Source organism: Neodiprion pinetum, chromosome 7 (genome assembly GCF_021155775.2).
Source record: "Neodiprion pinetum isolate iyNeoPine1 chromosome 7, iyNeoPine1.2, whole genome shotgun sequence".
Taxonomy (NCBI): Eukaryota; Metazoa; Arthropoda; class Insecta; order Hymenoptera; family Diprionidae; genus Neodiprion; species Neodiprion pinetum.
In genome coordinates, this window is record NC_060238.1 from 3,405,315 (window position 1) to 3,420,133 (window position 14,819).

At 38.3% G+C, this 14,819-nt stretch overlaps 1 long non-coding RNA gene across 1 annotated transcript in view; it reads right to left on the bottom strand.

The window, feature by feature from the left end:
* LOC124223148 (uncharacterized) overlaps nucleotides 1-14,819 on the bottom strand; it is a 91,173-nt gene that overhangs the window by 20,683 nt on the left and 55,671 nt on the right. The window contains exon 3 of the long non-coding RNA XR_006884210.2: nucleotides 6,759-6,841. This is a non-coding gene — a long non-coding RNA (uncharacterized lncRNA). The remainder of the gene's footprint in view (nucleotides 1-6,758; nucleotides 6,842-14,819) is intronic.

Sequence of the window (14,819 nt, forward strand, 5' to 3'; positions counted from 1 at the left end):
TACAATCTCAATCTCGTGATAATGATAAATGAATCTCGCTCACTGGAATAATTGCAAACTGTTTTATAAAAGATTCACATTAGTTCAGTTGGAAATAAAGTTTGCTGTAACAAGTCCAAAATACTCGGCAAAATATTGTATAAGCAACAATTTGTAACGTGAGAAATCACGAAAAAAAGAGCAAATACGACAAGCGTCTCATTCAACAGAAAACGTTAAAAAATCAGTAACAAACCGACTTGCTTTTCTCTCTGTATCCAAGTTCGACTAAATTAGTGCTTTATTCAAACTATCGATGGCAAGCATTATTATGCAAAAGATGTTACAGAGTTATAAGATTCGTATGTAATAACGTTATACAAAAAATTACCAATATTGTAATTTCCGATACATAACATAATTCTTATCAAGAAATTATAAATTTTGTTATCTGGGCTCCCCATTCATTCGGTCGATGAATGATGACGAAAATTGGATAACTGATCACCGGACTTTTACATTGCAAAAAATTAGCAGCGTCTAAACTGATCACCAGTGGATCAGAACTTGAAGCTAAGACAGTTCTTGGATTCTCACCAAAAAATATTCTATAAAAGACACCTCATTTTTTTACAACGTACACTTTTCAGCCAAGACCAAGTGTCACTTCCTAGGATGCAAAATGTTCCTGCATTGGAATGTTCTCTGTTCGTGATGAACACTAAAACAGACAGCAACGATAATACATAGACACCTAGATCCGTACCCTACGTTACAACCAAAGAATTCGACAAAAGAGCATGACATTTGGCGCGGCATGCTGTAAGGAACAAGGACATCCCTTGGCGCCGAGGGGTGTTTCGAACACTCGTTGCGGCTAAACGTTCGCCGCGGGGTGCTAGCGGTAAGCCGCAACCCGTGGCATCGTGCTTACCCAATCGTCTGGAAAATATGAACTCTTTACGACCGTACCAGTTGAATACAGAACGTGCTATGCTGATGGGGTTGCGGGAGGATCTCTTCATCGGGACTCTCCATCGCCGGTCGAAAGTCAAGCGCCATTATTTTTTGCACACTCTATTCAAGTCCTTTTTCTTTTGGACTTTTGTGTTGTTTCGCAATATGGAAGCAGCAGCAGGTCATTCTGTGCAGGGTAACCAGTTTTAGAAAATATCCTGAAATATGTCGAAAGCTAAGGATTAAATTGTAAAATGTTTCGAGGAAAAGTTGTTGCGTATGAAAGGGGAGGTCGGGAGAGTTTTTGGGTCCGGGGATTCTGCTGGGCCTGTCAAGGCCCAATTTTTGTTTTACAAACGGAACCTTCTATTTTTTATTTCATCTTATTTTTTCTCATTGAAATGTTGATAAGTTCTAATCCCAGTCATTTTTCATTTTCGTTTTTGAACAGGGCCAATACGTTGTTCTAAGTTTTCTCGTGAAAAGCGTAGCAATCCGTCAATATTTCCGAAGAATGTAAAAATGAGAACGAGTTTTACGACGGACAGAACTGTTCAATATTAAATGGTGTGTTGTTGGCGCTTGTTAGCATCAGAATCAGCTGTCAAACTTTCGAACACCTTAATTAAGAAGTGAACCTATTCTGATAAAACCAAGACAAAACTTGTGTCCGAAACATTTTTCAATCTAACAGTTAGTCTTCGATACATTTTAGCATATTTTTTAAAATGGAACACCCTGTATATCTGCTCATTGTCACTACTTCCGTACGTATCACGTGGTTTTCCAGCTACTATCAATATTTTCATTAATAATGTTACCAAACGTTGATCACCGTCCAAATTTTCACCCCGATCGCTGTTTTTTACCGTTGAATGCTTTTCTTCAATTTCGGCTCAGCGGCAACAATTTCAACCTTTCTCCAAGTTAAGTTACAACCTGTATCTACCTATACATTCACCGAGTGTATGACGTGATTAACTTCCTCATCCGCCATCCCCTCATCCTCCCTTTCCGTCCTCCCCTCCCCCGGTTTTCCTGATTCTCGCGAGCCTCCTTTCCTCCCTTTTCACCGGCGCTGAGAGAGAGAGAGAGAGAGAGAGAGAGAGAGAGAGAGGAGGGAGAGAGGGTATGGCCAACATGGCCGACGCTAATTAGCGCCTAATTATTATTTATTGCGTAACGAATGGGGTTGGCTGCTGCCCCGGGAAATACGAGACCGTATAGCCAGCCACTCCCGACACTCCCTGCAGCCTCTCTCTCCCTTTCACCCTCAGCAGCACTCCCAATAATCGTTCGTAACCACGTCACTGCAAGGACGACCCAACCTAATCATAGCTCCACTCTTTACGGCTTCAGATAAAAAGCGGTACTGAAATTATATACCGTCGTTATTGTTAATTATTGTTAACAGAATTGATGGTGTCCTCGTTACAATTAATCGAACGTTTTATTCTACCTGTTTGTTCATTGGTAGCAGCTATGGAGTACGGTAAATGATTTGGAAACTACACTGAGAGAAATTTTTAGTTCCGGTTACCGTTCGGTTCTTAAGCATTTTCATTTTTTACCACAACTGAAAAATATAGTTCTAGGTAGAATATGAAAATTGATTTTCTAACCGTTACCGGAAAGTCTAGTATCCGTTACTATTCTTTCTCATTACGATCACTGTTGCTATATTTTCTTGCAACTGTTGCGAAAATTTAATGCTTGTCCAAGAATAAATTGACGTTAAAGCCTTGTTCAACTGAAAAAGCAGAGTAAACCTCACAAACTGATTTTGCGTTGCGATGACCAAAAGAGGATCGACAACAGCGCAAAATGTTTACGCGTACCTTGTTTTTCGTAATTCCAACAATATTCAAACAGTTTTTTTTAACGATACCTGTTTTACTCAATTTTTCTCAGTGTGTGTTTAAGATAAACCGAAAAAGTCGAAAAATATACGGCGTCGTTGATTTAAAAAAAATCTTACTCGCTGTTGAAATTACGGATGTTTAAAAATGTTCGTTGGGTGAGAATTTAAGAAGGAGAATTTAATGAACAAACACAATACGTAAGATCAATTTTGAAATATGCTGTTAATGAATCCGTGCATGCATGGAAAGTCAACGAGTATCGAACATTTCTAGTTTAAATTGCAATCGCGCAAATTTCCAATTGCTAGAGAGAGTCTGGTCGGCACGATGAATCGCGGATAATTAGCGGATGCGTTTCTTCGCAGAATTCTACATCTCGTTTTAACAAGGTATTTGTGTACGAGGTAAATTCCTGATTTTGCTGCCTGCGCGTGTATTGGTGCGAGGAAAACGGGGGTAAACACATACTGTATATGTGTAGTTGAGTTATGCTCACAAGTATTACGGAAAGGGAAGGCGCAACGAGGCCGCACAAATCCAACAGGCGACGAGGCGACTACGTATGTATGTGTGTATGCTTATATACATGTGTGTACATATATATATATATATATCTGGATGTATGCATGAATGCATTCGTCTATGCGTGTAGAAACGAACGTATGTGTGTGAGACCTCGAGAGTTTCTCAGAACGTAAGGAACGACGTGAGACGAGGAGGAGGTCGTGTGTAAATCCATAACTTGGCAAATTCTAATTACGCTTCGAGAAACCTCGGGCGAAACAAGCAGAGCTTTGAACAGCGTTTGCAGGAAGAAACTGGGATGAAATTTGAGGGAAATGGTGATTTTTAGGGACCGGGTTGAAGTCCAGAATCTGTAAAGTTCCGGAAGGGATTAATTCTGAATTATTTGGTGGCGGAACTTGAAGTAAAGAGATCAAACTTCGGTGAAACAACAAAGTTTCGAATGGGCGAAAACGCGCCGGCTCAATGTTCCAAAATTCAAGTTACGATAGAGCAAAGTTATGAATAGTAAAGTTAAGATGGAGCAAAATTTCTAACAATAAAGTTTCGATAGAGCGAAATATAACCATTAATTGTAAAGCTTTGAATTTACAACGTTTTCAAAACAATCCAATACAACAGGCTGAATTTATGATCCAGGCACAAAATTTCCGGCGTTTGAAAAAATCGTGATAAAATCGCATCGATAACAAATTTCTTGCCAACGTGTTGAAAAGGTGAAAATTAATTCCGTTCCTCAAAACACTGTGCCTACCTACCTAATTTATTTCTATTTTACAAATAACAAAACAATCGGAACCTGACTTCAAATCCGTGTTCCGTTTGCTTCGTCGGTAGAATTTGGCTTGGTTATCAAAATTCCGTTGCCAATACGTATATCAATTATCCCGTCGTCGCAATTCGTTAGAGAAAATCTGAATATTTCTTTTTGCCTTTCGATGCCGTAGAAGAGATGCCGAAGGCAGATAGATAGATACGAAGGGGGTTGGACGTGGCAATGCAGGACGAGTGCAAGAGCCGAATCGCTGCTAGTCGACTCGACTCGACTCGAGTCGTCCTGTAGGGTACCAACCGACAGGGCGGTCGCAAATATTGGTGTTTGGCAAAGACTACCCCCGATCTGTGTCTTTCTCGGTCTCTCTTTCTCCCCATTTATCCCACTCACTCCCCCAGGTTCTCGTTATACGTGCTCATCCTGCTCCCCCCCCCCCCCCCCCCCTCCTCTCTCTCTCTCTCTCTCTCTCTTTCTCTTTATCTCTCTCCGGCGATGCAGCAACGAGCCAGAATCAAACCAGAGCGCCACGCTATAGGTACACCCCTTTTCAACCAACCACCCGACGTGGCTCAATGTGTACAAGTAGATAGACGGAGGTGTACGTACATATATATATATATATATGTTTGTAGGTAATGTAGGTGTATATATATGTATATATATATATATGTATATACACACACTCGATGCACTGATACAAACCTCAAATAATTGTCCAAAGAACACAGATTTGAAACCACTGGTAAGTAATTACCGGCACTCTCTCGCGTGCCACTCGAATACAGCTTACGATTAGGTACCTACAACGTTTGTCTGTCTGTCTGGATGTCCTTGCATGGTGTTGTAAGTAGGTGGACTAACCTTTGACTGTGGGCTGATTTGTGTATATATTTATCGCGACGTCGGGGAGGCATCGAAACAAAGATTAAAGATCTCTGACTGATCACACAAGTCTGAAAAAAAAATATACATTTTTTTTTCAATTATAAGCTGTGAAAAATTTCATTTGTTACAGTAACTGGAAAAATTCAGTAAAACGGGTATCGGTAAAAAAAAACTGTTTGAATATTGTTGGTGTTACGAAAAACGAGGTACGCGTAAACATTTTGCGATATCGTCGATCCTTTTTTGGTTATTGCAACGCAAAAATCAGTTTGCGAGGTTTACTCTACCTTTTTAGTTAAACAAGGCTTTAACGTCAATTTATTCTTGCACAAGCATTCAATTTTCGCAACGGTTGCAAGAATATATAGTAACAGTGATCGTAATGAGAAAGAATAGCAACGGATACTAGACTTTCCGGTAACAGCTAGAAAACTAATTTTCACTTTCTACCTAGAACTATATTTTTCAGTTGTGGTAAAAATGAAAATAGTTAAGGACTGAGCGGTAGCCGGAACAAAAAATTTCTGTCAGTGTATGAGAGATAATCTCTAAAAAACAGTATGAAAAAATCTGTACAGTTTTTTGTTGCAGACCTGTGTCATCGAAAATAAGTATTAGAAATAGAAGTCTGACGAAAAAGATCGGTTTGTTACGATTTTTAAGCAACCGGACGTAATACAATAATTTTTTTAAAATCGTTATTCGAGGAATCAAACTTGGCTTGTCAAATTGCATAAAAAAATGATCGACTCTTATTTGGTTATTTCGCTGGTGAACCTAATGAATTTTTTTACTTCACTCGTTGAGTTTTAGTGTTTGAACGGTGAAAATTTTTTACTAAAAAAATTGTTGGCTGTTGTTTGAATTGATACGATTCCGGGCATTCGATCCCGGAAAATTTAGAGGGAAGAGGAAACTTTTTTCAAATAACCTGACAGCCGGAGATATTTTATTGAGTTGGAATTCAATTTATTTCATTTAACGGTATGACAATTATTCAATATCATTTCCGATCTAGGTTCCCTGAAAATTATTGAAAATCGTCGAACTGGACGTTCTACAAACGATGACCGGTCAATTTTACAACTCGAATTCGAAATTCCAATGAAAATCGTATGATTTTCCATTACAGTAAGATTCGTAAGAAATTTTCTATCACATATTACAAAACCTAAATCTGCGTAATTCATTCCTGAAAACGAATTACTTCAAAAGAATATAACGGAGAAAAATGTGAGGAAGAAACAAAACGATCCATATCACAAGTGTAAAAATAAAGAAAATAAAAAATAATTACAAAAAACATAGAAAGAAGGAACGAAGAAAAAATCTTGGAGTCGAGCCAGCGGAGCGTTAAATTAAAATGCAATTTGTAAAAGGCATTAATTATACAGCGGCCCGTTGTAGTTGACAGACAGACTTGGCAGGAGTACGGTTTTGAAATTATTTAAAAGCTCATTTGTTTAAAACGTGATTATCGGAGAGAAATGGGAAATGAAAACATCCCGTGGATCGCTGCAGTCGAAAACTGCCTCCGGTTCCGCCTCCGTCCGATTTTGAATTGCATCCACCCCCGCCCCCGCAGGGGGTGGTTTTGCTCGTTGCGTGCTGTTTGCGTTAAACATTTACGTACGTAGAGAAACGGCGTCACGAGCACACCGATTCACCAAAACGTTCAAACGGGCCGCGTTCTCTCTTGTTTGCACTACTGTAAATCTAGCTAATCTGAATGGTAATGCAATAGAATTACGATATACGAAGCGAGCCATACGTACCGCGTTTCGGCTGCGGTCTAACGCTGCGACGAAGCCGAATCCCCAACGAGGTAATGTGTCAAATGATTGCGTTTGCTTTATCCCTGAAAATAAAAATTTCGATAAACAATTTTTATCAATGGAAAATTTTCAACGCGGTTTTATTATTACGAAAATTGATACGTGCGAAATTTGGATCCAGAGAGGCTGAGAAAAAAAAAGAAAAAAACTCCAGTCTTTTAAGAATTTAGAATTTTTTTTTTTATCACAGGGATAACTGATCAACAAAGGGATCGGATTGTTGATATTTTATTGAGCTTATTTTAAACTTGTTTTATATAAATTTCTGTTGAAAACATATTTAAAATTAACAAAGATATGGCCTTATTATTTACAACATGGTGACGGATTAAAATTTTTCTTATTTGCGAAGCCCTTTTTTTTTTTAACCAAGCAGTTTGCGAAAATAGTAATTATTAAAATTTATCAGTCGTTAAATCAAGGTCCATATCTTTGTTAATTTTAAATATATCGTAATAAAAATTTATATAAACTAAGTTTGTTAAAATACTTGACGCTTAATAAAATACCAACAATCTAATCACTTTGTTAATTAGTTATCCCAGTGAGAAAAAATTCTTAAAAATCGGTAATTTTTTCGGTTGTCACAGTTGTTTTCCCCCTTAATTAATAATCTATCCAGAATTGTTACTAAAAACCAGAATACAGCAATATTTGACGATGACACATCCAGTAAAAAATATAAAAAAATCCAAATTTTAGCACAAATTAGACTCTTGAACATTAATAGTCTTAGAGTAGTTATCGGCACAACAATTTATAATTTGAATAAGACTCCTGTGAGAAGTGAAACAATAAAGATATTATATGATAAGATGTGCGGTAAAAATTTAGGTGTGTAATAAATGGAATTATTTCAATTCTAATTCGCCTTAACGAGCTTGAATTAAAGACAAAAATAAAAAAATTGTTTTAGATTGTTTAAAATTAGATAAAGATTATTCACACTCTTTCTTTTACACCTCACGAAATCGTACATGAAACAAAAACCGGTTGTGACACGATTATTGAAACTTTGCGTTTCTTATTTAATGTTTTTTTTTTTTGCACGGACTCCTATCGATAATCATTGCGAAACATTGCAAACGGAATGTTTCGCTGCGTAACGATTTGCAAATGAATCTTGCGGTGTGTAAAAAAGGAACAACAGCGAGGATGGAATGAGAAAATAAATTGCAATCGAAAATAATTAGCGAAAGCAAAAAGAGAGAGAGAGAGAGAGTGAAACTCAGCGGCAATTAAACCTCGTTTCAGTGTTTTCCTCCGCATCTCTCTTTTCCATCTGTCTCTCTTTTTTCCCGTGGCATTATGCCTCGCGTAAATGTGCGTACATACGCAAATTTTTGTGAGTAAGTAACGCCTGCTAAAACGATCGGTAAATAAAAATTATGAAATTCAACAAACCACCGCCCCAAGTGTATATACATATATATATATATATGTATTTATTTATAGATATAACAAGGTACACGCATACGTATAACGTATATACGCGCAAACTCATCGAGTCTGCAGGTGCGTACACGTGCCAGCTCGAATAAATAAATAAATAAATAAATACGCATGTACGCAGATGATATTGTATATGAAATATACGCGTAGATACGATATGTATAAAGACGAACGCTCTCGCATCTGTGTGTATAATGTTTGTTCACAAATATAATAATTGACTCGCATTTTCTCTCGTTGTTCCCACGGCTAATTTTACGCAAATAAATGTTTCAGCTCAGCTTTATGGTGTTATATTCCACCCGTAAACCTGCGCTGGACACGTGATGGAGTATATTTATGTGTTTGGTATATATACATCACATTATAAACGAGCTGAACAGAGGAGGAGAGGGGAAAAAAAATTTCACTCATTCATCCTGCGCTCGTCTCCTAGATTTTCTCCAATTCAATTTACAACCGGTATCGTCGGGTCAATAAAAAATTCCGGATGTTGTACAGAAGAGTTCCAATATTCAACAAATTTACAAATTTGAGAGAAGAAAAAAAAATTCTTTGGAAAAAAAAAATCTACAAGTTACCGAATTTTCTATATACTTATAATGAGACATTTTTAATTCTTAAGAATTCAATTGAAATATCTTTCTAATATCAATTTATTCACGATATTTCAAACCAAGAAATTAATTTGATCCTTGATACCGTTTTCACCTTTCTTCAACTTTCTCCTCCACCAAGTTTTTCTCTACAAGAATTCACGACGTTCTGTGAAAGAGTTTCGATATTCAACAAATTTCCGAATATGGAAAAAAGGAAGAAAGAAAGGAAAAAAATACGCGTCGCAAAAAAAAAAAAAAAAAAAAACCTGCAGGTCGACGAATTTTTGATATACCGATACTAAAATATTTTGAAGTTTTCATTATATTTTAAACCAAAAAACTAGTTTGACCGTCGATTATTTTCACCTATTCAACTTTTTTCCACCCCTCGCATTGTACTTTTTCAAAAGTTCTTTTACATCACGTGTCTTCAGCACCGAAATTGGAGCAATAATTTCTAGGGGGTCGACCGGGGGTTGAATACTACGCCCTGAAGTTGGCTCCGGTGGGACTCGCGAGTAAGTGAGTGAGTGACTGCAGTCGGCCCAACTGCCGTGGTGCTGATTGATGCGGTTGTTTGACCAGAGGGTTCCTTATCCGGGGATTCCCGCGTTGATTCGCCTGCGCGGCGCCATCCCTACGAAAACCACCCTCTCACCCCTTCCACAGGGATTGTTGGAAAAAAAAAAGAAAAATAATAATAAAAAAGAAAAAAGAAATCTCATACCGTTTCATTTTTCTTCTTTTCTTTATTTTCAACCGAAAATTATCGTTGTAAATAAAATAATATAAAGGTCAATAAAATATTGAAAATTTCCTGGTTTCAACTGGATTCGTTATTACTCCTCATCGAACCCTTCAACATTTCCCTGCGCACTGACTTATTACTTTATAAGTTCACGGTTCATGTCCGGGCGGGGTTAAAGGTACTAATTTGAAAACTTACGAAAGCGCCTAATTTCGAAACTTGAAGTAAAGAAATCAAACTTTTGAGAAGCAGCTAAACTTCGAAGGGGCGGAAACACGGTGGCTCAATGTTCCGAAATTCAAGTTTCGATAGAGTAAAATTCGGAAAATTAAAATATACTCACAGAGCGTAGTTTACTCAACGAGTGATGGTAAAAAATCAGAAAAATCGAAAATCAGAATGACCAGGATTCGTAACGTGAAAAGTATCGAAAATCCAAAACACAGAAAGATCAAAGTGGTGAAATTTCATCGAGTCAGAAATTCACGGGACTGAAAATCTTCGATTATTCGCAATTTCGACGTCTCAAATTTGTAAATTTTCTCATTCTCGCACTTTCGGAACTTTGACTTGTCGTCATTTAGTCCTTTTGGAACTTCGAGGTTCGAGTTTCGGATCGTTCGAAGCTTTATCGTTTCGTCAAAATTTCACATCTCCACTTCAAGTTTCGCCGGCCAAAAAAATTCGGAATCTGTCTTTTTCGAAACTTTTAAAATCTGTAATTTCAACCCCGCCCCTTCCCGAGAAAAAAAATTATTTGTAAAGAACCGAGCGAGAAACACGTTTCTGCAGACGCCTTTTGTGTTTCCCTGAAATCCACCCGTCCTCCCTGACTCTGCAAAAGGGTTTCATACATCTACACGGGGTTCGAGGAAAGAAAGGGGTTGGGGATCGGGTCGGGTCGTAGTTACGTATGCATATGTGCTTTTCGACACGGGATCTACAAGGTACCTGTGTGTATAATCCGGGTAGGTGGGAGAGAAGGTGGCGGTGGGGGGGTGGGGGGGGGGGGGGGTGTCTGAAGGGGCGAACGGAGCTCGCGGTGTTAATAATTAACTTTTATCGACTGCCTCGCGGGTTGTTCGGGGTGGCTGCCTATACGCGAGTTTCTGAAGAGCTGATAACAATATTTGCCGAAACCCGTCGTCCATCCCCTACATATTGCACGGGCACCGGCAGCAGCTGACGCCCGAATATTTCCCGTCAGTAAACATCCAAATCGCAAACTTATCAAATATGAATAGCCCCTGTCGCTGAACAAACCCCGTTCTTTCCTCCCTCCCCTTAAATCGCGGGATTCCGATCCGGGATTTTTCACGCAAAGTCGAACACTACAGGAAATAAGAGGGCCTTAGTTAAAAAAAGGTAAATAACAAGAAAAAGAAAAACGGGGAAACTGGAAAGAAATTTTATCTTCCGATAATTAACGGGGTGGCAAAAGGGTGCAAGAATTTAGAAAATATTAGTAACGAAGAGAACGAAGCTTTCAAAACAAGACATGTTTGTCTCAACGATTGTTTATTCTTTTTTTTTTTTTTTTCTTGCAGGAGCAACATGAATTTATTTCTGGAGAATAGAAAATACCTCTATTTGTTCGTATGATTTTAATCGAATTTTCCACTGAGAGAGAAATTTTTCAGTTTCGGTCACCAGAATTCAAGGAATTAAAACTTATTACTGAATTTTTATCCATCATAGAAGATTTAAATCCATCGTACCGTCAGTATTGAATTTTTCACCAAATACGAACAGTCTCATCAACATTCCAAGACCCTGAATTGAATTCTAATAAATTTCTATAATAAACCCCGTTCCCAAATATTCAATTAATTCCCAAAGTTTGATCATATTACCGTATCTTTTGCCAACGTTTCTTCCATTCTTTTTTCCAACACGTAATTTGTTATTTTTTCTTAACCTCAAAGTTTTTCGCGTAAATTTTTCCGCACCTAGTAGCTTGTTTTTCCCTTATCGCAAACGGTGTGTAAGATACGAGAGACATGCAATCCACACGCCTATCCGCCCGTCAGTGTAGCTAGCGAAGAAAAACATAAAGGACATCTTTTCATCAGTCGAAGGAAAACATCGTCGAGTGGGCCGATATATGCGCGTGTATATACGTGTATATATATATATAGGTTACGCCACCTTCCTTCGTATATTCGCGAATAGACGGTAAACCGAAGAGAGAAAAGAGGGAGGGCGGCAGATACGCACTGGGTACTGTTTTGCATAGCATTAGTACCGGTATTATTGTAAGCCGACGTTTGTAATAGCTACTCTGCACACGCCAGGCCGATTCTCCGCTCCCTTCGGGTGTTAATTTAATTTAATCCCACGTCGCGTCGTCGTCCGACTGCGCAGCGACTCGTCCATGCTGCCATTCGGATCTGTGTTCGCGAATATGCGATGTGCGTGTACAATTGCATGCAGGCGCGAGTGGGAGAAAAAACAAAATGCATAGGAAAAAAAAGAAGAAAGAATTTTGCATGTCACAACGATTTTTAAATAGTTTTAGCGTGAAAACAGCTTTATTATTAGCAAACATGTCGTAGATGTGAATCGACACTGGAAAATATGTATACAACGATTTTGAGCAAAGGTTAATGATCCAGTGATTTTTTTTTTTTCGACACGATTTTTTCGTCAGATTCGAGAGGATATTCGTTTGGTATTGAAAAATTGAAATTTTGATGAATTTTGATCGAGTTAGATTCGGAAAAGGTTTCAAATTTCTAAAGAGGAATGATTGGGTTTTGTAATGTTAAGGGAGTTCAAATCGTACGAGAATTAACGTTCCGTTTCGGTAGATCTTACATTTCCAATGGTGAATATATGGACAGCACTTTTTTTTAGTTAAATTTATAACAGCAATTGTGATAATATTTTCAAATCCGATAATAATAGTTGAAAAATTAATATTAAGAGTAACAATATTCTTAGTTAGATTTACCACAATTGATGAAAGATTTGACTCCAAAAAAATGCTGTCCGTATATTTACACCACGGTACATGTAAAAACTGAAATAAATTTTTTTTTCGTGTAGAATTCGTTCTTACATTTTTTTATTTCTTTTTATATTGTATTTTGAGACGGACGTTTAACCGCTGACCATAGCGTGAAGTAATCGTGAATTACGATCGTGCGAAGTAAGGATTTTGCAGTATCCATGCAGACGAGGCATGATACCAGGTCCGTGCGAGGCGTGTAAATCATGTGGACAAAGTCAGATCGCAAACAAGCCAACTTGAGAGGCATTTCGCACTGTCTGGAGGTATTGCAGGCTCTTGAATATACTGGAAAACTGAAAAAAAGGACGAGGAATTAAGGAAGTTTAAACGGCGGTACGTTATTAGGTTTTTCAAAGTTCGACATCTTATAGCGAAAGCTTTGTATATTCACTCTATACAGTTTTAAGATCTGTTGAGCGTAAGAGCCATTTTTTTTTTATTTATAACCGAAAAGTAACTCTAATACAGTAATTTCATGTTTTGCGCACGCGATGCGTTGTTGCCACGTCACAACGTGTTATGGCCTGCACAGCTGGACACAACCTCAGACGTGTATAAATTTTTTTAAATAATTTTTCCCAACATCACGGGAGCAGTGAATAATTCTGAAATATCTTTATCAATCATTATCAGACTTGCTACTAATGGCAAAAAAAAAAAAAAAATTTCAACGAAATTTTAATGTCACTTTGTTACAAATTTAATCGACAAGTTCGATTCCCGTCCATTTCTCCGTAAGGTGTACAATGTAAAATGAGCGAAGACACATATTTGCTTACATCTCATGGACAATCTAGTGAATCCATACGAAATTTTAATCTGGCGATTGAATCGCATAAATCTATTGAATTGCCAAATTTGATCGAAAACCGAACATTAATTCTCGTATGATTCAAACTCCCTTAAATTTGTCTCAAAATTTTCCAAATCCTCGTCAACGAGACGCGGATACCAACCCTTGGCGCCCACGGGCCAGGCACCCTTGCATCACTGCAGGGTCGACTGTTGTCGCAGTGACTCAGTATTTGGATAAGGGCTCGATGCAACCCGGTAGTAGAACGGACTCGCTCGCTCCGTTGCACCAACCACGTGCCACCACGCGTCGCGTCCTTATATGACCCTGCATTATTAATCGAGGCACCAAAGGTCTCGAGCTTACGAGCTTTCACTCAACGATAGGACGATTTGAGAATAGAATCGTTATTACTGCCGTAGCTGCCTGCTTGATCATTTTCACTGTTGTTATTAATTTTTTGAAATGTTGAATTAGAAACTTTTGCTGATAGTTGTAGCTGTTCTTCAATTATTGTGATCATTATCTCAAGTCGAAATTTACCGCCTACTTAGGGCTTCAAGATCGTAATGTAGGATCTATTTCAAAATAGGTTCAATCGTCTACTGAGAGTGTCAAAGTAGGGTTTGGTACTTTGATTTTTAGGAGTTGGAGGTTCAGTGCTGTAAAAAAAGGTTTACACTAACCTTAGCAGGGTAAAATATAGACGTTAAATTTCGACTCGGGGTCTTTTGCCAGACTAGAAATCTATGAGATCTGAAAGGTGATTTTTTCGATTTTTTTTATACGAAACCATGTCACGTATGCAATATTTGACACTTTCATATCCTGCCACGTCCGCGTTCATCGATATCTGGGTCAGTTCCACAAGCCATTCGAGTAACGCCCAATGACTCATCATAAAAACATGAGCATATATTTCAATGGTCTTGTTGAGATTTCTCAAACTGTCAATATTTTCGACCAACAATGCAGTTTGCACATTTAACTTATGACACTCGCTTTCACTTCGGTTGCATATCCAGACCATGCCAGATGCAAGGATTGACACCCTGGCTTTCACCTGGCTTTTGATTATTTAGGATACTGGTAGCATTTCTGTATTGCGGAAGTTACGGGAGCTCTGTTCAAAAGTTGACTCCAAAACAGAACTCGCTGCTTCGTTCCCTCCCATCCACCTCATCCCTCCTTGTGGCTGATGGTTCTCATAGGTCTGAACACAAGGTCTTCCGATCTTCCAAAAAACTCTTCCAACTTCCAATGCGACGTTACAATGGGGCTTGAAAAATCCCAGTGACGCAATGCCGACCTTTGGTCCACTGGCACTTCGGTTCCTGAACCCAAGCATTTCGATCTGGGTAAATCCGGTTCGAAGTCGAGGTCCAGAGGATGCAAG